The sequence below is a fragment of the Mesoplodon bidens genome, assembly GCF_964165515.1.
Source record: "Mesoplodon bidens genome assembly, contig: HAP1_SCAFFOLD_81, whole genome shotgun sequence".
In the NCBI taxonomy this organism is placed as follows: Eukaryota; Metazoa; Chordata; class Mammalia; order Artiodactyla; family Ziphiidae; genus Mesoplodon; species Mesoplodon bidens.
This window is the reverse complement of record NW_027672552.1, coordinates 2,020,164-2,043,462: the sequence shown is the minus strand read 5'-3', so window position 1 is coordinate 2,043,462 and position 23,299 is coordinate 2,020,164. Positions and strand designations below refer to the sequence as shown.

The 23,299-nt window shown below is 39.7% G+C and overlaps 1 long non-coding RNA gene across 1 annotated transcript in view; it reads right to left on the bottom strand.

Moving 5' to 3' along the window:
* LOC308610059 overlaps positions 1-20,298 on the bottom strand; it is a 31,821-nt gene extending 11,523 nt beyond the window's left edge. The window contains exons 1-2 of the long non-coding RNA XR_014014415.1: positions 19,835-20,298; positions 1,935-2,031 (exon numbers count right to left, since the gene is read on the bottom strand). This is a non-coding gene — a long non-coding RNA (uncharacterized lncRNA). The remainder of the gene's footprint in view (positions 1-1,934; positions 2,032-19,834) is intronic.
* Positions 20,299-23,299: the final 3,001 nt, after the last annotated feature.

The window sequence follows — 23,299 nt, the reverse complement described above, 5'->3', positions numbered from 1 at the left end:
TTGTATTCGTTTTTGTTATATTTTTGAGAATTTTTAGATTGCTTGTTGGAATAAATTAAGTTTACTCAGATAGCTACAGTCTTTTATTAGCTATGGAGAAGACTCTTAAGTCTTCTTGCCCTTTAAGTGTACTTGCCCTTGATAAACAATTTTAAGGAGACTGTGATTTAGAGTTTGAGCAAGAGAGGGTTTTTTTGGTGGTTTTTGTTTAAAAAAAACACCTCTTTCCTTTTTTTTCTTTAAATTTTAGTTTCAGGTTCTAACAATTGAGATAATCTGGGCTCAGTCTCAGGCAATGTGGCTGTGTTTACATTTCAAAGACATGGTAAGATTTATAACTTTAAGGGACAGAGAAAAAAATGTAAATTTTCTTCTGTGAGTTTTGGAGTGTATTTTTCTATTATCATAAGTCTCAGGGTAATTATTATTTTAAAAACTTTTTCTTCTTAAGTACAGGACAATTTTGCTCCAATTATCCTCAACTTTTATAATATCTACAAGAATTTGAGAGGAATAGGTTTCAGGGTTGGTGAAGATAAATGGGCCTTGACTTGTTCCTAAGTTGCATTTCTGGTTTTGTAGAGATTTGGAAGACAAAGATAATTGTTTCTATTAGCTCTTGAATATTGGCTTCTAACTGATCTTTTCCTAAGTATTTGTAGGAGGGCCTAAGGAATTGCTGAGGAGATGGGGCAATTTTTAAAATTTTTCTTAAAAAGGGGAATTCACGTTGGATCTTTATTTTAAGTCTAATTTCAGTTATTTCATCTTAATAACGATTCCCTAAGGCTAGCTGTTATACATTATTTTTCCTTTCAATTTGATCCTTCCATAAATACCAATATGACAGCTGTTTATGATGAGAGCTCTCAATCTTTTAATCTTTAATCTTTTAAATACAGCAAATTTAAAGGAGCCATCATCTGGCCATTGAGGAGTAAGACCTTTCATTAATTTCAAATAGTGACTCAAATCAGTAAGGCTTTTTATGGAACGACCCAGAGGTAACTTTTCAGGCTTAGAATAAATCGTTACCATGGATGAAATAAGCATACTTTCAGATGGAGAGGGCACGGATGGTATAGCCCCTATAATGTGAAAATTCATTTCCAAGGATAATCTAAGAAAGCAAAGGCCTTCATTGCACAGGCAGTAAGGGTGGTATAATGCAAACTGTGTCCCTGGTCTCTCCTGGGAATTTGAGGCACCTCTGATCCCAAACCTACTAATCTCTGACATCAGGCATATGCTGCTGGAATGGGACTTTTCCAACACTTACAAGGTAATGAAGGTTGAAACAACAAAGGCCCCTTATGGACTGGGTCCCCTTAGGACAAACTCCTCTGACAGCTGGCACAACAAGACTAGAGTGTGCTGTTTATGACTTTGTGTCTCAGAACCCCAGTCAATTCAACTGGTTACCAGATGCACCCCAGTAAATACACCATCCAGATGGTGGAGACCAGAGAGAATATTCTCACTGGACAAAAAGCCAAACTCTCTAGGACATAGAAAAATACAGAAGGAAAAATCTCATCCAGTTTTTATATAGAGGACTGACAGCAAAGTTTGTCTTAATAGGCACTGGACTGGAGAGAACTGTTAACTCACCAGTCTGTGAGGCTGTCTCCAACAGCAGGCTTATAGGGCCTATGCCTGTACTCTGCCCTATGGTTCTTTCTTCTTATGAAACATGACTCAGGAGACAGAGACAAAGAAAAACAGTGACTATCTCTGGGAGGAAAGGATTAAGAAAAACTGAGACGAGATTACTCATTTCCAAAAACCAGATTTTCTATGACACAAGGATCTTGCTCCATAAGTATTTTCTTCTGCTAATCTAAATTTAGAGAGAGAGAAAAGGAGACTCTTAAGCACTTTCCCTCCCACCAGACCTTACAGGCCTGGGAAGTTGAGGAGATAAGAACTTTTACCTTCTGCTGGCCTTTGTCATGTGTCCTAGGATCTCTCAGCTGCAGCAGTCTTGTGGTGGGAAGCAGGGTTTAGCCAGCCTCCTGGTTGTCTTGTCAGCTGTTGAGGAGGAAGAAATGTCCCTGCCAACCTTCTTGAGTTAAAGAAGTAACAAGGTTTATACAGCCTTCTTCACCCTGCATTCCCTATCTCTGGTGCTAATGATGTCTTTCTACCTCCTGGTAGAGGGAGGGCACCATTCACATGAGATATTAATTTCCTGCTTTCATGGAGACAGATAGGAAGGTCAGTGTGTCTCTCTTGCATCAGTCATTTCTTCAGTAACTTTAATTCAAAGTAATATTCCACTGAGGCATATTTTGGAGCATCCTGCCCTGGGCACCAACAAAGTCAAATGGTTTAGAGAGAAAGCAAGTCCCTTTGTCAGCAGTGACCTGTGCTCATGGTGATTGTTATTGCATCTCCACAATACCGTTGGGCTGGGTGCTCAAGAAACAGAGCTGTGAAAACATGGCTCCTGTCTCTTATAATTTATAGTACCAATGTTTCAAAGAAAAACTTTTATTTAGTGCCTCCTTTGTGTTAGACAATAATGCTGGTATATTTTCAAGATATACAAATAATAGAAAGAGACATGTATGGTACTTGAATTGTAGTGAGACATTAAAAATTTCCCCCCCCAAAAATCTTTCTCTTTATACTTATAAGAAAAAAAAATGTAGATTCATTTTGGATAAGATAAAGAAAATTTATGAAGTGATAAATCTAACCTGAGAAAGTAGAAAAGAACACAGTACACAGGCTCTGAGCATTCTACTCACAGAAAATATTGTCCTGTTCTTTTGCAATATGGACTTGTTCCCCTGTCCCTATGGCTGTCTCTTCCCCCTCTCTGTTTCTGCCCCTCTTCTCTCTCTCCCTCACACATACACACATTCACTCCCCTACAAAAAAACCCATTGACTAAATGCTAATTGGCAGGCACTGTGCTCAAACTGAGGCTACAATGGTGAGTTAAAAAGAGAGATCATTTTTCCATCCTCATCAAACGTATATTCCAAGATGGAGAAAGTGAATACTAACCAAAGAGTCACACAACCATAATATTGCAGCCACAACTAACAACCATAACCACGGAGTTAAGCTAGGCAAGCCACTATTGTCAGCTTTCTCTCAACCCTCAGTAGAGTGTGTTCCACTTAAAGGCCTTGAGTAAGTCAATATTTTGTTGAGAAAATCCAGGAAATTTCTCAGTCTTCCACATCTGAAATTATGCAGTTTGGAATGTCAGGAACAAGAGTGAGGGGAAAGGTCATTCAGAACTGCAACTAACCAGTTTCTCTCTTTCTGACTGCTGCAATAACCTCCTAGTCTATCCTGTGTTTACTCCCGTTCCTCTGGCCTGTTCACAGAGCTGCCAAAGTGGTCCCTTAAAATTTAAGCCTGATTGTGCCACTCTAGACTCAAAATCATCCAGTGAATTCAATTTAATTACAATAAATCCAAAGTTCTCACCAAGGCCTCAAAGTCCTTTTTGATCTGTTCTCCCCTTCTCCCATGTCTCTCTTGGCCTCATTCCTACCACTCTCCCCCTTGTTTTCTGTAATCCAGCCAAACTTGCTTCTTCTCCAGCTTTTACTAAAACACTACTTAGTAGACAAACAATTTAATTTAAATTGGGCCAAAAATTTAATAAGACACTTAACCAAAGAAGACACATGAATGGTAAATAAGCAACATTTTAAAATGTTCAGCATTATTAGTCATCAAAGAAAAATTAAAACCACAATGCAAATAACTTCACATCTACTAGAATGACTAAAATTAAAAAGATTGGTAGCATCAAATGTTAGTAAGGATGGAGAACAACCAGAAGTCTCATACATTCCTGAAGAAAATGTGAAATGATGTACTACTTTGGAAAACAGTTTGGCATTAATACAACCCCCTAATTTCACCCCCTAGGAATTTAAATGAGAAAAATATGTCCACACAAAATTTGTACATGAACGTTCATAGAAACAACTTTATTCATGATTGTGAAACTGAGTAGGATCCTGTGAGGCCTTCCCAGTGACAGACTCCCAGTGTTCCCTGCTTCTTGTTTGTAGAACAAAGCTTTAGTCTCCTAGGCCTCCCTTGATTTCCAAAGAGCAGTTAATGATTATAGAACTGACCAAATTCAGAAACAAAGGAAAAGCAGTCAAGCAAGAAAAGTAACAAGAGATTGAAAAACAGTGTTGTCTCTATCCCTTTCTCCTCAAGGGATATAGATAACAGTCTGACACATATCCTTGATGTGGTGCTCCAAGGACAATGGTGCTTCAAGGACAAAGGACAACCCTCTCTGAAAAAGTGTCAGCGTTACACCCCTTATCAGACCCTTAATTGCCCTCCCCACCATGTTGTGATGGTTATGAAATTCCTGAGCCCAGCTGGGCGATGAGACCTGTCCCAAATAAGAAAAGGCATCTTCCCTGTCCCACTGCCACCCTATAGAAGGAAAGTATATGTGCCTCGACCAATCAGTAAATGAAGTTTTCACCATGAACCATTCCTTTGATTTCTGGCTATAAAAACTGATCAATAGCACATGTTTGGGGTCGACTCCCCCAGACTACTAGGAAGTCAGCCTGCTGTTCTGGCAGAGACCCTTTCCTCTAATAAATTCTATCTTCTCTACATTCTGCCTTGTGTCCGGAAATTCTTTTCCAACCCACGTTTGGACCACGACCCATGAGTGTTTTTTGTAGACACTAAGGCTCTCCACCTGATGGAGGATTTGACTACGTGCTGATCACAAGCATGTAGGTCCCAGACTGGTTGGAAAAAGAAGGCTGATGATTAAGGTTCCCAAGACATCACCCTGTCACCTCTCCACCAACTAATCAAAAGAATGTCCATGAACTGATAATTCACCCTGAGACCCTCACTCCTAATGTTGTCTTTAGAAACACTTGCCCAAAAGTCTTCAGGGAGTTTGGGTCTTTTGAGCATTAGCTGCTTGTTATCCTTGCTTCGCATCCTGCAAATAAACACTGTACTTTCCTTCACCACAACTGGTATCAGTAGATTGGCTTTGCTCTGCATTGGGTGAGTGAATCTGTGTTTCGTTTGGCAATAATTTTGGCAACCATGAAGGGGCCACCATCCTCAGTGGGCATCTCAACCATAGCACACTGGCCCCTGACCAGTGGCAGCTCATGGATACGACTCAGCAGCTGCTTGAGCACCTTTGTCTCAGAGATGGCCCTGAACACTTGCCACTGAGCAGGCATCATTGGCCCATGGCACTTTTGATTTCTGTGGTAAAGGGAAAAAGACGCATGCTTTGCTGGTTGAGATTTCTCTAGTAAGTAGTGGAACTTGTGTGTGATAATACCAGGGTATTCATTCTCTTAGCCATCTGGGTCTGTCAGTGGCTAAACATTTGTTGGGATTTTCCCTTTTGGGCTGAGGAGCTTGAAACCCTGAGAGACAACATTTGTTTGTTTGTTTGAGATTTTAAGATTACCAGCCATAAACAACTGAGAATGGGTAATCAGAGCTCTGTTTCATCTTATATTCCCTACAGTGTATTTTGCAGAATTGGGAAATTCTTAGCTCTTAGTTTCGTGGGCTCATACCCATGAAAAGGAGAAGGGGATATTTTTCTAAAAATCATGTGGTCACAGTATTCTTTAGGCTCTGGAGAATAATGCCTCAGATGGGGCACTTTTTGACATTCTAAATCTTGTTTTTGCATATGAAAAAGCTGGCTTGTTAAAAGTATCTCTTCACTCTTCTGACCAGAAGGAAACAAATCTTACTAGGAGGAACTTACATTTTTCTCCCTGTGCCTTTGAAATGTAAATGTTCTACCCTGGGCTCTAATGTACTCTCACTCACTCTTGTCTATACAATTGCCAATTCCTGAGACTGAGGGGGAAAAAGGGAGAAGAGTCCTTTTTAAACTCAGGCAGGAAAACTGTGAGATCTCTGTTTGTCTGGAATGTATGTATGTCCATGTGTACATTATAAATATATCTCTTTTCCTTTGGATGGTATTATCAAAGTTAGTTTGTAAATGAGCTCTATTTAATTGACTTAAAGGAAATTAAGCACTTACAGAAATTCTCAGAAATATAAAAGAAACTAACTTGAATGAATTTCAGATTCATGTGATCTGAAAAATATTCAATATTAAATTTGGGATAATGGCTGACTTGGTCTAATGTCTCATAAAGTTTTCTTGGGTAATCTAAACATAATTTTTGAGAACAAGTGAATAAAATAGAAGTAAATGAGACAAGAGTTTTTAGGTGAACTCTGGGAATAATTATGTTTTAGGAATGTCTACTTAAAAATAGCTTTTCTGGAAGTTTTAGTAACTTGAAATTTTAGAGTTTAACTAAATTAAGCTAAATGATGAGAATTCATTGAATATCGAGGCCTTTTCCAAATAAACTAATATACTGAAATATTAATTACTAAACATTGGCTTCCTTTTACAGAGAAAGTAAAGATATTTAAGACTATTAATAAATATGTTTGGTGTCACACTGAGACATTTTCCCTAAGAAAGTACATATTTTTAGAAATTATAAATAGCATTTATTTATAAATTTGCCAATCTACAGAATGCTAATGTAAAGAACAGCTCATAATTGCTTACTTCTTAATTTTCACTAGGAATTTAGGTTTTTAAGACTTGAGAATTCTAATTAAATATGTAATTAAAGCCACTAGAAATAATGAGAACATTTTCGTATACAGGGTAATAGGAGGTGTGTTTTCATTAAAAGAAGGTATGAAGAATAGGAATTTATTTTGTTAAAGAAAAAGGAAGTAATTTTGTCTTAAAGCTGGTTATTTCTAAAGAGGAAATAAAATAAAGGGCAAGTTAATATGAATATAGAAAGTTGTAGATTTCTGGGGAAAAAGTAATCTTTAGAAAGAAATTCTATGTGTTGTCAGGACTCACTAAGATTAGAATGAATTTAATTGAGTAAATGAATTTTAAGATTAAAAGTAAAGTGGTACAAAAACTTAAATTTTTTTTCTCTCTCTGTTAAGAGAAAAAAGTTTTCTTGGAATATTGATTTGCTTTTGATTAAGATTGTAAATTTTCTTTACCTTTTAAATAATCTGTTATAACTTTCTGTACTTGCTTTTAAAATCTTTCATTGTAACTTTGCTTAAATGCATAAGCATTGTTTCACAGTGATCTGTAATCCTATTTGACCAAGTGTCTTGAAACTTTTTAACATTTTGGATAAACTTCTCAAGGATAGAATCCTAATGAAAGATATTTTGACCTCTAGATACCTTTGGGATGTTTCAGAGGACCCCTAAGTCATCTCAAAGAGAGATATTAAACTAATTAGGATGATTTGGTATGTTATGGGAGGCACTGTCAATTGATTAGAGATAAATGTATCTCCAACCTTCTTAGGTTATCCATTTAGATTATACTAAATATCATTAATATAGATATTCTTATGTTATATGAAATTACATAAAATTTCTAAAATTTGAATATGTCAAATTTGTATGTTACAGAAGTAAACAAATTTTTTTTGTCAATTGCATTTTAACCAGCTCTTTAACTGTGTCTTTTTAAGTCTTTTTATCATTCATAGATGCTTTTGCAAAAATGCTTCATCTTCAGGAAGATTCATACTAAAGACTTTCTGACAAGTGCAGGTTTCTGATAACTTTCAAATCATACCGTTGAATTGGGTAAGAAATTAAAGAATTCTAATGGAAATCCCGATGGTTTCATAAAGGTTAAGGCTGCAAACTGTAAGCAGCTCAAATGTTCATCAAGTGAATGAGTAATTCACATCAGCAATAAAGGGGAATGAAATATTAATATACATAACATGGATGAATCTCAAAACATGCTGAGTGAAAGAAAACAGGAACCAAATACACACTGTTAGATTCTAGTTATGGAAATTTGAGAATGGGAAAACTATAGTCACTGAAAGCAAATCCTCATATCATTTTTGTACGAAGGTGAGGATTGACCACAAAGCAGCCTAAGGAAACTTTCTGGGTAATGGAAATTTTCTGTATCATGATTGTGGTAGTGATTACACAACTGTACATATTTGTCAAAATTTATCTAACTGTGCTATACACTTAACATGAGTGCTATTAGTTGTATGTAAATTGTACCCCAATAGGGGTGATTAAAAGGAAATATATATTATGTATGACATATAAATATATCTTTACATATATTACATATATATCATGACAATAGAATAAAATATGTTCTTAGTGATTAAATTGCCATTTAGCCAACATCCAGAATGCCAAACATCCTTATTTTTTTCTTGTTTTTCCTTTCTCTAACCTTTCAAAAAGCATCATTTTTAAGAGTCACATCAACATTGCTGATTAGATTTGCAGTAATTTGAAAACACAGAAGACATTCCTTTTAAAAATATAAACAAAAGCTTCTTTCATCTGCTCTCTAGATCTTCTTATTCTTATGCCACATTCTTTACACCAGTTGACCAATTGAGTTAGGCACTCATTTCCTTTTTCACAAATCTTTGTTGTGTTTCTGCTAGTTCTGAATTAGGGACTATTAAGGAGGAAAACCACTGACACAAAATGGTTTCATTTGTGCTGAAGCCCACGATACCACGCATGTATTTAATACCTAACCTACTTGCAATTTCGACCTTCACCAGAAATGTTATCTTAATTCTGAAATCTGGAATTTTCTGGTTGGCACCAATATGGTAATCTATCACAGGGGCCCTCTCCATCTCCCCCAAACCAAGAAGAAGAGGCAATCTGCATGATAAACTCAAGGCTTCCCTTCCCTACAAAGAGAAGATAGTACTGGTCCCAAATAACCTTTTTTTCTTTTGCTAATGACTTTCTTGCCCACCCTCCTTTCTATAAAAACCTTCCACTCTGTATAACTTCTCAAAGTGCCCTTCTATTTACTAGATGAGATGCTGCCCAATTCATAAAGCATCAAATAAGGCCAATCAGATTTTCAAATTTAGTCAGCTGAACTTTGTTTTTTAACAAGACATGATCTTAAACAAGATAAACATTGCCCCTGTTTTCATCTCAGGTGGCCTCAGCCTGCAGCTGCTTGAAGCAGGATTTTGGTTCCTGGCCAGAGATTGAAGTCAGGCCGGGGCAGTGAAAGCACTAAATCCTAGCCACTAGACCACCAGGGACTAGTGGCCAGTGACAAGTTCCTGACCTGTCTGCTGTGTAGAAATGAATTTCCACAGAGATGGAAAGTAGTGAAACAAGTAAAGTGTTTATTAGGAGGACAAAGAATACATGGGGCTAGACACATGGGCGGGCTCAGAGAGAGAGTTGTGCTCACTTGGTAGTTTGAATCACTTTTATGGGGAATTTCTTCCAGGTTTCCTTTGACCAATCATCTTGCTTTGCTTGGTTCTGAGTCCATATTTGGTATACCTCAGGGTCCTCCCGTGTTCATGTGCATCTCTTAGCCAAGATGGATTCTAGCGAAGAGGCCTATGGGTAGTTGACATCACTTACTATGGGGTGGTGCCCTCTCCCTTTTTGACCTCCAAGGAACCCTTCTGCACATGTGTAGCTGGGAAAGTCTCCTTGACTACGAGAATGAGGAACATCTAGTCTTTTATCTCATATCTGGGCAGGGCACAGCCTCCTTTCTCGATTGCCCTGTTATTGATATTTTGGAGTTTCTGTCCATAGGGAATGAACTCCTGCTGCTTACCCTGGGGCCCATCTATCTCCTGCCTCACTTTCACAGAACTCACAATCTGCTGTGAGAGACAGTCAGAATATGAGCACACACACACAAATCATTTTAAAGCCCGATAGATTTGAAGACAATAGAAAAGACATTGAGGGCTGCCCTGGTGGCACAGTGGTTAAGAATCCGCCTGCCAGTGCAGGGGACACGGGTTCAAGCCCTGGTCCAGGAAGATCCCACATATCATGGAGCAACTAAGTCCGCGAGCCACAACTACTGAGCCCGCATGTTGCAACTAGTGAAGCCCATGAGCCAAGAGTCCATGCTGCGCAAGAAGAGGAGCCACCACAATGAGAAGCCCTCACACTGCAACGAAAACCCAATGCAGCCATAAATAAATGAATAAATAAATAAATATTTTTTTTAAAAAAAGAAAAGACATTGAAAAAGAAATGGGTCTCCTTTTGATAAGGAAGTCAGAGGTTTCTCTGTAACTTCTTTTGAGAACAATAAGCCATGTCTTTTCCTTCTTCTACATTTTCACTCCCCACTGCTGACCCCAACAAAATGCTGAAGACAGAATTTGCACTCAATAGATTACCTTTTAAATTGATGTAAAAGTATAAAGTATATTTATGTGCGTTAAAGTATGGAAGGGCATACATTTGGAGCATAAAAGCTCAGTACCTGCTGGAAATATCACATAATTGATGAATATAAAACTAATTATATAATAGGGAAATTAAAAAGAAATTTCAGGCTGTGTAGACACTAAATTAAGAGAACAATAACATATATAATAGCTGAATATTTTGGCATTTGAAATTGGAATTTAAAAAAATAGATAAGAGAGGAAGAAATAGGAGTCTTAATTAATAACTGAAGGGCAAAGAGGGGATAGGTAGCTTATTTAGCTTATTTCTGCCTTTTTAGTTGCAGAAAATATCAGTTTTGAAACCAGGTATGGTTGCAATGTATTAGTTCTGCACAAAGTGCTAGGATGAGTTTCCCCACACCCACAGTTTGGGGATAGTGCTTTACTCATAACTCATCTTTCATGCATTTGCCTAAATTCTTGTGGAATACAGCTGGACTTGCAGCTCATAAATATGACCTTTAGATGTATTTTAAACACTACTGAACTCCATTTTAATTTTACATATTAAAGCCTCTGGGCTCTATTTACTCTTTCATTATATAACATTCATTTATCTTATGAAAAACGCTGTGATTCACTGTTGGTCTAGCTTTTTTTTTGTCACTTATTTGGATGATTTTTAGAATCCAAACTGTATTGTTATTTATCTTGGAAAACAGAAATACTTTCGGGAGTCAATTCTCTGAGTCCCAAACCCCTCACCTGACACCCTCTTGTGGTGCTGTGCCCTGGGGGGAGGATACAGCAGGATCTGCAGGTGGAGCGGCCTAGAGAGCTGAGGGTATTATGGGTCCGGTTTATCGCCAAGATTAGTCAAGCCCAAAATAATAGTGTTGAGGGAGAAATTTTTCACGTAATGAGGTATGGGGAAATCATTTAGGCTTATACATGGTTCAGTGTAAACGTTGTGTGAACTGAAAGAGCCTGTCAAACACACACAGCACATCTGCTTTAACCATTAAGGAAAAGAAATGTCTGATTCACAAAGAAGGATAAATGACTCCCTTCTTATGATGCCCATGTTAACACCCTCTCGAAGATGAGGTTCCTTTCCCACGTACCAGGATCCTACTGTCTCACTATATATGTACTCAATCTGTCTCTTTTGAAATCTTTAAGGAATAGACCCCTGTCATGTTTGATGTATGTTCTTTGTTCTGATAAAGTATAAGACTACCATGCTTCAGTGGAGAAGTTCCTTAGAGCCTTTTGAGGGGCTGCCTCCCAGATTATAGCCCTCAGCTTGGCTCAAATAAAACTATTTTCTGTTCCTATTATAAATTCTTTATTATTTCCCTCCACAGTGTGTTATTCCTTATGAAGTCCAGCTGTTCTAGGCTGACACCAAGCCACCCTGAAGCAGCCATCGTGTCTTCATTGCCTCTTTCTCACATCTGGGTCCTTGAAGGTTGCTGAGATCACACTTGCTTGTCTGTGTCCATGGAACCCAGGGCAGAGCCCAGGTCCTCCCACCAGGGCCCTGGATTCTGGTACCAAACCCAGGAGAAGGTGTGCTCTAGTGATATCAGCCTCACCTGGCACCAAGGCCAAGATCGTCATGTGTTTTTTCCCAGACTTCTTCTGTGGGAAAGTGTTTTGTGACATTTTGTTGCTCCCTAGTTCACCCTAGAGAGATGCAAGGAAGTCTGATGCAGACTTTCCAGCTTACAAACATCTGAGGGCTGTGTCTCAGGTCAGGATCAATGTTCCCTTTTCCATGGGCATTCAAGTCAGTGAGGCAGCCTGACTTGAGGGCCAGGACTCTGCCTCTGTAGTCCTGGAGTTGATGGCTGAAGGCTGGGGACAGGGGCGCTGCAGTTCTGCCCAAGGGGAATTAAAGGCCAGAAAGCCCTGGTTTCTGCAGGAGTCTGATCATCGCCTGGAATGTATGCCAGTTAACATATAATTTCTTTATCCTATTTATTCATTATTGTTATTTCTCATTGTACTTTGGGACTCAATTTTTTATTGTTATAGAAATCCAATGTTTTCAAAGATTCTCCCTCAAGGATTCTACTGTTAACATTTTTCATTAAGAGAAATGCCTGTCTATTCCAATCTTTCTTTCCCTCCATTATTGACTCTGTCTTTTCTAGGTCTTGTCCTTGTCCCCTGGGCCACAGTCAGTAATGTCTCCACTTATGTATTCTGAGTGTGTGATCATTTGGTCCAAGGGATTCTGCTGAATGAAGTATAAATTCTGATATCTTTCTCTTGCAAACTTTCAAAACCTACAAATAAAATGAAGGTATGGGCAATATAAAATGAAAATATAATTTTCCATTCTTATTAATATCTATCTCTATTTCAATAGAATTCAATTATTGACCCCCGATGACTATATTTTTCAAAAGAATTCCCTAAATAATTACCAGTAATTCACTACTCCAATGTAATGTAGAAGATATTCTTAGTGTATTCTTCAAATTCATGTTGATGGAATGCTCAAGTTCCCTATATCAAATTGAGCTCCTATATTCCCTCTGAATAATAAAACTAAGATATGTTTGCTAAAGGTTGTTGAAAAACAACATTTTAGCTTGACATGGATGGTACAAATATAGTATCACTAAGGGTGAAAATTTAGTATATGTCCTGTAGACTACCAGTTTCATGTTCCACAAGCACAATCGAACCATTTAAATACCGAATTATTTCCTAATTCTCTATGATATAAATCTCATTATAAATAACAAGCATTTTGAAAGCTTTAAATTTTTAACTATAGCTAATTAATTTGTACCTTTTCTCCTCTATCAACAAAAATTGACTTTCATGGTTAACTCAGTTAAAAAATAAAACAGCACAATAGGAAAGAAGTAAAATATCTCCATTGCCTACAATATATAATAATATGTATAAATATGCTGATGAAAAAAACGTGGGTCTGCTCTCCCATGTGCAGTAAAGCAAATCTACTGACACCAGGTTATGGCGAAGGAAAGTGCAGCGTTTATTGCAGGTGCCAGGCAGGGAGTTCAGGTCAGTTAGTGCTCAAAACACCTGAACCCCCTTTCCTGAGGGGTTTCATGAAAGCATTTTTAAATACCAGGTGAGAGAGGGGAATCACAGGGTGTGTGATCAGCTCCTGCACAATTCTTTGGTTGATGTGAGGTAACAGAGCAGTGTCACAGTGGTTAACATTATCAATCCTCAGGCTCCAGTAAAAGATCTCCTACTTAAAACAGTTTTAAAACTTAATAAAAATAAACATTAACTGAGTAGAGGGAAGGTATCCTCAATTTCAGAACAGTGTAAAGTCAGCAAATATCACAACTGGTGCACCCCTTGAAGATACTGATCTTGACTGGTTGCAATTTTTAAGAAAACACATATGGGTAAAATTAACTCTGCGCTTAAAAAAATTGAGTCACAGGTTTTAGGTTTTCTAAATGCTCTAAAAGTACTTATTTTTCCTTTCCAAGAAGGGACTTTCAACCTCCCCCAAAGTAAAAGGGCAGTGCCTCTTGTATTGCTTTCTCTCACTGAACACACCGAAGAAAAATTGCATCATGTTGGTGTTTATCTGAATAATGTGCTCAGGGCTCTCCCTGAGTCACTGCATGGTTCTCATTTGCACGTGGGAGCCAATGGGTCTAAGTGCAGGCCACCACAAGATGTGCCACTATGGCATGTGGATTATTTTGAGCTGAAAACAATCAAGGCCCAAAAGACGCAGGAAGAGCCTTTGAACTCCCCCCCTTATTGCCTAAAATAATTTAAGACAGGAGGCCTGTCCCAGGAAGAAGCTATCACTAGAGATAAATGTAGTATAACACTAGGTGTGGTAGAACAGGAGGAACATTGAAAAGCCCATTTGATCAAAATCCTCTCTGTGGGGCTTCCCTGGTGGCGCAGTGGTTGAGAGTCCGCCTGCCAATGCCGGGGACACGGGTTCATGCCCCGGTCCGGGAAGATCCCACATGCCGCGGAGCGGCTAGGCCCGTGAGCCATGGCTGCTGAGCCTGCGCGTCCAGAGCCTGTGCAACGCAACGGAGAGGCCACAACAGTGAGAGGCACGCGTACCACAAAAAAATAAATAAATAAAAATAAAAATCCTCTCTGTGTCTCATTGTCTTTGGATGGCTCAGCAAACATTTGTTTACCAAACATTAACTCTTTTTAACTTCCTGTGAGTTACCTTACTTCCCCTTGAAATTTCAGACCCATACCTCCTTCTGATGCCGAAATTTGGCCTCTGTGCACTGGTATGGAATCGAATTCGGAGGCAGAGTTTGGGTGAAGTAGAAAAGAATAGGTTTATTGCGTTGCCAGGCAAAGGGGGACACAGCAGGCTAATGCCCTCAAAACTGTGTGTCCCAACCTGGGGGGATTTGGTGAGGAGTTTTATAGCAATGGTTCAAGGTCAGGGTTGCTGATAAGGATTATGGTGTGTTCAGGGTCTGCAATCCTTTAATCTGGCCTCAGGTGGTCTCCTGATGAGCTTCTATGCTTCTCAAGGTTATCAAACTGTGACCTTCTCTCTAGAATGAAGGATGCTTCATCAAGTAGTTAACATATTCCATTTCTTGGGGGTTTGAGTTCTGTAGAAGAGCTCAAAGTTATTGTTATGTGTTTCCCTTGAGGCAGAACCAGGATCTTGTCCCAAAGCTGCACTATTGTTTCTTGACAGTTCCTCCCTTGTCTCTGCAGCCCCTCCCTTCCCTGATTAGCAACTATTTGACCCTACCCTTTGGAATTCAGGGAAGGTTGTGGAGGCTGAAGCCTAGTCCCTGCAAACAAGAAATGGGGGACACAGAAAGACTTTAGTGCCCAGGAGGCCCACAGGGTCCTGCTCAGTTTCACTTCTCTTTAGTCAAGACTATATATATGTCACCTTTTCTTGCTGTCTTTGGAATTCTTCATACTTATGTGAATTCCCCATGTGCACATAATAATTTAATTTTCTCTTGTTAATCTGCCTTATGTCATTTTCATTGCCAGCCAAAGAGCTAATGTTACCCAAAAACCTGGGTTTGCCTCTTGGTGGGCGTCAAGCTGAAAGGCACAACAAAAACAAAGATTGGGAGAAGAAAGGATTTGTTACTTGCAGCAAGTAAAGAGAACACCGGGGTCTTTCCCAAAGCAGTGTCTTCCTGAACAGCACAATTGGGGAATTTTTAAGCTAAGGGTATATGCATATTCATGAAGGGGTTTGGGTGGTCCACAGAGTCCAAGCTTTAGTGGACTGAAGTCATGAGGGTCAGAAAAGGTCAATATCATCATTCCTTATGTTCCCAGTTGATCAGGCTAGTCTGTACCATTGAAAGAGAACTGGGAGTCTTTACAATTATCTTTGTTATTGTTACTTCTTTGACCTGAAAACAGTCCTTTGATTCTGCATTATTTTGTTCCCTTAAGATCATTAATTACTGAGACCCTTTCAACGGCAAGCATCCTGGCCAGGCTTAGATTGCAAAATGGCTTAGGCCAAAAATGACTCCTAGATATACATATTATTAAACTTTTGTTTTATTTTCTCCTGTTAATCAGTCTCACGTCAATTTAGTTCTTAGACCAGCTCAGAGTGTTACCTGAAACACTTCTTTTGTTGAGCCAATAGACACAACCAAGCCAAAGGGCAGGAGAAGGAAGGGTTTATTACTTGCAGCAAGTAAGGAGAACAGCAGGGATTTTCCCAAAACGGTGGCTCCTTGAACAGCCAAATTGGGAAAGTTTTAAACTGTCAACTGAAAAAAAAAAAAGCACAAACTGAGAGTTGTGAGTTAAGTTTTATTTGGGGCAAAATGAGGACTATAGCCAAGGAAACAGCCTCTCAGATAGCTCTGAGGAACTGCTTGAAAGAGTTAGGGGGAAGGTCAGCATGTATGTGATTTTGGTGAAGGGGGACACATGTAATCAGGGACACATTTTGGCAGAAATTTGCTGCTAGTCACGAAATGGTGGCTGCTAGTCACAAGGAGCAGATGTCTCCATTAATGATTTTAGTGCTTTTCTAGATATGAGAAGCTAAAAGAAACTGGGCTCATAAAATCTTCTGAAAATATCGAACTATCTGAAGGCCTGTTCTGCCGGGTTTTCTCAGAGCATAGACTGCCTCATTCCTGATCTCTGTCCTGAATTCCATTCAGGGTGTGTTGAAGGTTGTGAAACAAAATTTATATTTTATGGCAAGACAAGAGAAATTTAAACATAAATTCTTCTCTGCCCTTTGGTCTCCTCTCTCCCCACACTGTGCACTGTGCATCTGCATTATACATTGACCAAACCTCCCCCATAGGCAGGGACACTTGCTCAACCATAAAGAGCAACATTCTCCTAACATCAACAAGACAACTCCCTCCTTAAGAGATAACATTTCTTCTTGACCTTGTAAGGGGTTACATGACCAGCAGGATGGCACTTAGATCTGAATTATGTAAACGTTCAATAAAATGTCATTTGATGTACAGCCCTCTGTCTCAAAAAAAACTTATACACCTCCCTGGGTTTCTAATGGGCAGAAGAGTTTTCAGAGTTTTCTGAGATGCTCTTCCCAGGTTATAATCCTCAAATTCGGCTCAAAGAAAAATTTCCAGTTCTCTTTTAGATCAAGTGATTACTTTTTTGTCAAGGTCAGAGACTACAGTGGCTAGTGACTTCATTCTTATAGAACCAGATGGTAAGGGACAATTTTATTTCACAAGATCATTAATTACTGAGACCTGTTCAAGAGCAAGCATCATGACCAGGCTGAGATCACAAATGATTTAGGCTTAAAATGGCTTCCCTTATGTCAAAAAGTTATATTTGATTCTTTCTCTTTGGGGACCCCCTACTCCATTTGCCTACAGAAGGGCAGAGGAAAAGTTCTTCCTCTCTGACAGTCTTCATGACTGCCTGGAGAAACAATGATGGACTCAGGAGTTCTTCTCAGCCTCGATGTGCACAGAAATCTTTATGCCTATGGTAAAGGGGCATGGAAAGGAGAGGGTTCTCAATGTGTAGAAGTTCAGATGCTTTCAAAGGCAGGCAATGTGCCCTGCACTATAATGCCTCTTGGGCAGGAAGAAAGTTTCCTGTACCCTTCTAGATTTTTCTGGTTAGTCTAGGAATTAAATTGACATGAGACAGATTAAGATTAACAGGAGAAAATCAAACAAAATTTAATAATATGTATACATGGAAGAGACCCAGGAGAACTCAGTAAATCTCCCAAATGGCTGAAATCCTCACCTTAAATACCACTTTCAACTAAAGACAAAGATGTTGGGTGTAGTGGTTTGGGACTTCAAAGGGGAGGAAGGCAATTCTTCCTCGGACCTCATACGTGAAGTCACCATACCTCAAGGGGAAATTCAGCTTGCACTGCAACTTCAACTAAGGAACAGTTCTTCATGTAACACTGCCGGATATTGGAAGATACACAGGCCCCTCGGCCGACCGAAGGCATTCCTTCATTGAGGCAGTTCGCTAGCCGCAGAACACCCTGCTTTAAAAAGTTGATGCAGTTTAGGGCACAGTGGGTAGCTTGTGTCTCTTTTACTTGTTAGAAAACACACGTATTTAGGCTGCGTGTCAATCTAGACATGGCGTCTATAGCGAAAAGCCTGGTTTTCCCATTTTGAAAGCTCCATTCTTGCAGCCGGAAAAAACCTGAAAATCACTGTTGTTGCCGTGTTTCTAGTCCCTGCAGGCATGGCTCTGAGAAAAAAAAGAGTTTTCTCGAAAGAAAGAGGATGCTTCCAGGTCCTGGGTGGGAGCTCTTCCTGCCCTGCTCTAGAGCTAAGGGGAATCTCAACGGGGGCCCTAGCCTCAACGTAAGGTCTTGATTTGGCATCCAGAAGGGTAGGCGTGAAGCAGGTTCCCTGAGGCCTTAGTCGCAGTTCTGCATTCGTTTAACGGCAGTAAGTGTCTAGAGACTCGTGGCCCCGTCGCGTCAGCGCCAGTTTCAGGACAAGAACTCTGAGGACCCGCAGGCTCCCCTGGGCTTGCTGGACCACACTCAGACCCGTAGGCCCTTCAGGGTGCCCCAGGGTAGGCCGAGGGAAGGGGAACACACTGCAGTCTACCTTGGGGGAGCTAGATGTTGATGTTCCAACTACCAGGGCTTTTTTTTTTGCAAGAACCCCTAAATATCCTGTGCCCTCCCTTACCTCTTCAGAACAGTCCCTCAGAGCTATCTGAGAGGCTGTCTCCTGACTTAAGTCCTCAGTATGTCCTCCAAATAAAACATAATTCTCAACTTTTAGGTTGTGCATTTTTTTTCAGTCAACATTTAATTGTATGGCTCATGTAGGCACTATGCCTAAATGTAATGGGATGAGCTGTAAATTATTAAAACTAGATAAATTCTGTCAGCTCTACCACTAGCTGAGATCAGGCTTTCTTCTCTGGATACTTCTGTCATAGACCTTGGCAGATAGGGGGTCTGTGTGGGTCTTAAAATTCTGCTTAGAATTGTGGGGACTCATTCATTCTTTCAACAAATTTTACTGCTTATATTCTATGTGTCAGTTACACTGCTGGGTCTTGAAATACAGAGGGCAACACACGAAAATACAAGGCTAAAACACATTTTCTACCATATTAACTTTTTTCATTCATTAATTCATCCTTAAGTCACTCAACACGCATCTTCTTATTGAATACTGATGAGGGATCAAATGCTAGGCTAAACACTGAGTATATAACTGCAAATGAGATGGATAGGCCCTGATTTTGATGTCACTACTATCTTTTGTCGTGCCATATAGTGGGACAGCTTCATTATTCCCTTTACCGTAAGTTTTGTTTTTTTTGCGGTACGCGGGCCAATCACTGCTGTGGCCTCTCCCGTTGCGGAGCACAGGCTCTGGACGCGCAGGCTCAGCGGCCATGGCTCCTGGGCCCAGCCGCTCCGCGGTATGTGGGATCTTCCCAGACGGGGGCACGAACCCATGTCCGCTGCATCGGCAGGCAGACTTTCAACCACTGCGCCACCAGGGAAGCCCTACCCTAAGTTTTTATCACAAATTGCTAATGAAAATAAAACTCTTAGTCGAGTTTCAACATGCATAGGTAAATGAGAACACAGAACTCCCCTTTCGCATGCCCCATTCTCCTCCTTCTAACTCCCTATGTGAACTCACTTTGTGCCAAGACCAAGAAGATGTGCCCCAATAAGAACCAAGCTGATTTCCTCACACTGACAGGGGCTACTGCTCACTTAGAAGACTTGATGCTTAATTTTGATAAGCAACTAGAAGTCCATGGAGACAACCTATAAAAATGATTTGTCTTGGGAGAAAATACGAAAAAGGGTTAATGTGCTGTTTCACATGTCTAACCTCCTGGGATTAAACCACAGGCACCAAGGTCACCAAGGGTACTTGGCAACAATGAGCTAAAAATGAAAAAAAAAAGAGCATCATACTGTTATTGGATTCATCTTCCCCCAAGGCACTCTCTGATAAACACCACAACCACTAAGGGAATTGAGAACAGCTTCCTTGTGGGGCAGGTTATATATGCATCTTTTTCCAAGAAGTTAAATCATATCCAGCTGTCAGCACACCTTACTTAAGGTGATTGTAATGTATGAGATTAAATGTTCCTACCTGATTGGAAAACTTCTTGTCCTCAATTCATTGGCTATACTGGATTATTTTTCTTGGGTCAGACCTTCAGACTTCTACCAGAAATCGTTCCTTTGGGGAAACCAGGCCTTCCCAGAAACTCAGGAAACTGAAATGGAGACAGCAAGAGAGAAGGAAATTATTTGGACATATAGACCTCAATTGTTTGGTTTTAAGTAAACGTCCCAGCAAACATCTTCTACATGGTATAATAACTTTAGGGAAATTCACAGTTTATAAGTTTGTGTACTCATAAACTGAACATATTATGATAAGAGTACAGGTTGCATTTTGTGTCTTCAACTCAAGCAAAGACTTCAAAAAAGGCCCAGTTATCCTTTGTTCATTAAGACACAAAGAAAGGGCAAAAAGGGCAAGTTTCTAAGTCTTTTTCTTTAAAATTTACTTCCTTTCTTCAGTCTTCATCAAGATCTTCAGGAAATTAACTTTACTAAAGTTAATTATTCATAAAATAAACATACGAACCTGCAGAAGACTATCTCACAGGGACCTGTAATGTACAATATCCATTGCATACATGCACCATGAGCTTGTCTTTTCTAGCACTGCCATACACAAAACTCTGTGTGTGTGTGTGTGTGTGTGCACATGTGTGTCTTTTTTGTGTGATGGAGCCATAGGGAGAAAATAAATCTATTGGCTGCAATTCAGTGATGTAGAAAGATTTAAGGGTAAAGGAAAAGGCTACATCAAGTGAAGCAATAAAGTCATGAGGTTGTGCTTCCATAATAATAACAATAGCAGTCTTCTGTAACCAAGGGAGCAGGCTCCTCAAATTATAGTCACACCTGTTAGACCATCTGCCCATAAATTTCACACTATCATTAATGGAAAACAAATAGCACTGTCTCTCCTTCCCTTTATCCATTGGCTATTCTCATAGAAACGATTTTTCTCTTCAAGGTCGTGCTCTTTCCTATCTGTTTCAAAATATTAGGATTTAGGAGGGGTGATACATAATGTGCCATGCCTTGATACTTGTACCAGTGATGGCTCTGTAAGGAGCACTGGATTGTTAGGAGGCTATAAATTGAATTCCCCTAGAAGCAGAACCTGAGGCAATAATTTGAATGCCAACTGTGCATCTGGGAGGTGCTTCCAGAAAACTGAGAAGTGGAGTGGGAATTGAGAATGGAGGCATGGAAGGAAGCCAACAGAGGTGCATTACTGAATCAATTACTCCTGCAGGGAACTGCTGCCAGTACTTCAGGGGAGTTCTGTGAAACTCTATAGAACATGTCTCAGAGTTATCCCAAGAATTGGTGAGAAACTTGAAGTACTTATCTTCCAGTCCCCTCTGTCCTTGGTTGAAAGCTACACCCAGATACATTAACTCCTGTACATTTCTGGCCTGCCCTAAGGTGGATAATTGCAGGTGGTAGCATGAGTCTATCAGCATATACTGGAATGATGAGTGCTGGGGAGATATGAGTGGAGCATTGAAACCATCTAATACAGTGGGGGCAGGAGATATTAATTATTGGCTTGCAAGTCCAAATGGTAACCTTAAATTCCTGGGTTAATGGTTTTACTTTGAGGTATTTAAGCATGATGTATGAGTAAAAATTTCCTCTATTAAATCAAGTTGAAGATCCTAAGTCCCTAATCTTCTGGAAAACTGTGGGTATCTTTTTAACAGATTTTTGAAAAGTAACATGATTAAGATTTCAAACTGACCATTCATTCATTCATTCATTCACTCATTCAACAAACATTTATTAAACACCTAAAGTAGGCCATGGGTTAAACTAGGCACCTGTGTTACTGTTACTGAAATCATTATCGTGCCACCTAGAAGTCAATGTATTGTGACACTCAAATAAGAAAATCCATAGTTACCGTAAAACTTATTACAGAGTGCTATAGGAAGACACGGTAAGACCTTAATTCATGCTGTGGACAGTAGTATATGGGGGATATCAGTAGGGCTTCCTGTAGAAGGCAATGGAAATGGATATGTAACATGAAGGAAGGGTGAATTTTTGAGGAAAAGAGAAGATAAATTCATGTTTGCCAGAAAAAGAATGGTTAAGGATCAGTCCAGAAAGGAGTTCCATTCATAATCAGTATAAGAAATGTCACTGGGGCTTCCCTGGTGGCGCAGTGGTTGAGAGTCCGCCTGCCGATGCTGGGGACACGGGTTCGTGCCCCGGTCTGGGAAGATCCCACATGCCACGGAGCGGCTGGGCCCGTGAGCCATGGGTGCTGAGCCTGCACGTCCGGAGCCTGTGCTCTGCAACGGGAGAGGCCACAACAGGGAGAGGCCCGCGTACCGCAAAAAAAAAAAAAAAAGAAAAGAAATGCTCACTGGAGTGTAAGAAAAGAAGACAATGGAGAGGGTGGTAGAAGCCAGACCATGAATGGTCCATGTATGTATAGGAAGTGCTGTGGTGTAGTCTTTGTGTTCCCCTCCAAATTTATACGTTGAAATCTTAATTTCCGGAGGTTATAGTATTAGTAGGTGGGGCCTTTGGGAAATGATTATGGTATTAGTGCTCTTATACAAGAGACGCCCCAGAGCTCCTGAAGCTCTTCTGCCATGTGAGGTTACCATGAGAAGTCTGTGACTCAGAAGAGGGCCCTCATCTGACCATACTCCCACCCTATTCTTGCACTTGCAGCCTCCAGAACTGTGAGAAAAAAATGCCTGTTGTTTATGAGCCACCCAACCTGCACCATAATCTTACAGCAGCCCAAAAGGACAAAGAGAGTTTGGATGTGAGATTTTACTCCAAGAAAGATGGGAATCCATTGAAGGATTTTAACTGGTAACTTAGAAGAGAGAAAAGTTTCATAACACAATCAGGTATTTTTATAAAAAAAGTTGTTTCATTTTCAGAAAGATCACTCTGGAAATACTGTGACTAGATTTTTGGAGAAGGGTGATGGCAGTCCCGGATATAGAAAGATGAGTTAGTAGTCCATTAATGTAAGTCAAACAAGAAAGTGGATATAGAACGTGTGAATTTGTGGCTGAGCGTTCTTTTCTTTTAGCACTTGAAAAATGTTATGTCCATGCTTCTGACTCCAGAGTTTTAGACAAGAAATATGCTGTCATTGGAATTGGTGTTTCTCAATAAGTAATGCATCGTTTCTTCCTGTCCACTTTCGAGATTTTTTTTGTCTCTACTTTTCAGAAGTTTAGTTGTGACGCGTCTTGGCCAGGATATCTTTGCGTTTTTCCTCTTTGGGTTTGTTCAGATTCTTGAATTTGTGTTTATGTGTTCTAAAAAATTGGGAACTTTTTAGCCATGATTTCTTTGAATACTTTGTCAGTCCTACTTGCTCTCTTTTTTCATTCTGGAACTTTGATGATATGAATGTTAGTGCTTTTGTTACTGTTTACAGGTTCTTGAGATCCTGTTCTTTCTCCCATCTTTACCCCTCAGTCTATTTTTCTCTGTACATTTGGTACATTGTATTGAT